The sequence below is a fragment of the Rhagoletis pomonella genome, unplaced genomic scaffold, assembly GCF_013731165.1.
Source record: "Rhagoletis pomonella isolate Grant_MI unplaced genomic scaffold, Rhpom_1.0 Rhpom_scaffold_00006, whole genome shotgun sequence".
Taxonomy (NCBI): domain Eukaryota; kingdom Metazoa; phylum Arthropoda; class Insecta; order Diptera; family Tephritidae; genus Rhagoletis; species Rhagoletis pomonella.
The window spans coordinates 5,847,227-5,849,305 of record NW_023458560.1 but is presented as its reverse complement, the minus strand read 5'-3'; positions in this window follow the sequence as shown (position 1 = coordinate 5,849,305).

The window sequence follows — 2,079 nt, the reverse complement described above, 5'->3', positions numbered from 1 at the left end:
ATTGCAGTTCTCTTAGTATAAATACAAAGTCAGATGGAAATCTGAAAGTTTATAAGATGTTGGAAAATTGTTAAAGTTATTTAACTTTTCGAATAATAAAAAAGCACATCCACCTTCAAAGACGATTTGCAGGAAAAGAAGGAATTTCACGTTGACAGCTGTCAATTAAAACTTCCTTTTCAGGGTTGCATAGAAGTCAACGATATTTTCTTTCTATTTAGTGTTATCGTTTAACTTCATCTTATCGGTCATCGGTTATCTGTTTCTGTTTATTTTTTATTAAGGCCAAGTAAAAATTATAACGTGAACATGTTTAAGTTTATTTCCAGAAGTGATTTCAATATGTATACATACCAGTGACCTGCACGATTATGTTAGTATCGTACGAGTACGTTATTAACTAACACTTTTGACGATTACCACGATGCCAAAGTAGCGAAGTTACTCGGCATCGCCGCATCGTCGCATCGTACGATTACTAACAGCATCGTCGATTAGTAACAACGTAATTCTGTTAATAAATTAGCATCGTCAATATCAGTGTGACCAGATAATGCCAAAACCATATTAACTATACTTGCATAGTGTATCTTTTATTTAGTTCAGCATAAATTAATTCATAAATTCATAGAAATTAAACATATTTCACTTTAACAAAAACTATAACATAAAGTACGAGTTAGAAATAAAAAATATTGACAAAATAAGATTTTATTTCTTGTCTTTCGAATGTAAAAATAAAATGGCATCCAAATTTTCTCTTCTAAGATTTGTTCTTCGTTCTTCCAAAATTCGATTTGCCACACTGAAACACCTTTCACTCGCAGCGCTAGATGCTGGAATGCATAATACTTTTCGCGCCAGTTTGGCCACCAAAGGAATTTCATTCTCATGTCGCCGCCACCAATGCAAAACATTGTTTTCTAAGTGGCAAACGTTTTTGTACATTAAAAATTACAAAGCAAAACTCAATAATGCCACGATACCAAATGTACCGTTACGTATACTCGTTGTCGGGGCTGCCAACTTTCCGTAGTTGGCAAGTTTAAAATTAGGCACGAAAAAGTGCTATGTAGAATTGCTGAATTTGGTTGCAAATGTAGCCTATTAAGTTATCTGATCACACTGGTCAATAGCAAGCTGCAAGCTAAAAACAGTGGTCGGCGCTTCATACCGCAATTGTGGACGATCACTTCACACGAATTCTTACGCTCTATCGTTTAGTCGTTAGCGAGACAGCAACAAATAAACAACGCGGATGGGTATTCTGCTTTGTTTCTTGAATACAAATATGCCTTGCGAGAAATATGTATGTACATATATTGAAAATTCTTTTGGGGGCATATAATGCCCTTTGTGTAGTAGGACCTTTAAAAGACTAGGGAATATGCTATTAAAAGACATTTTTATTAATTTCACAATGATATGGAAAATTTTGATGGGCATGGATTTTAATATTGGTGTTGGTGAATCCAAATGAATTTTTTATCTGAGTTTCATTACTTCAATATTGTCATAACTCAGAAAACTAAAAACTCGAGAAAAACGGCATTAAAGTTTTGATTTTACATATACTAACAGGCGAAAAATTACTACATATTTTGTTCTAATGACTACTGGTAATCGTTACAGCTATGAAATTTTTACACATCATAAGAAATAGGTAACGTGCATACTTAACTCGATTTTTTGCTTTTTTTGGATTATGACACTTTTCTAGTAAATCAGCGATTTACATATACATATCGCTACATGAAATGCAAAAGGACATGGCAAAAATCGCCACTGAAATGGAAAAAGTCGTGATTAATATTTTATTTTCATAAAACGATGTGGGGAGTTGTAATTCGATGAAATCCATCATATAAATCGAAAAGTGTATTTTGAATTTTTTATGAGTTACGACTTTTTGCATTTCAGCGACTATGTTTGTTACGTCTTTTTGCATTCATGTGACGATATGTGTTAAATATATGTTTTTATTGAAGCCCGATCCGTTAAAAATTTTTTCACTTATAGTAATTTCGTACTGGGTTGCTCATGCGGAGCAGTTCTCTTGTGCTCACCAACACAGACACA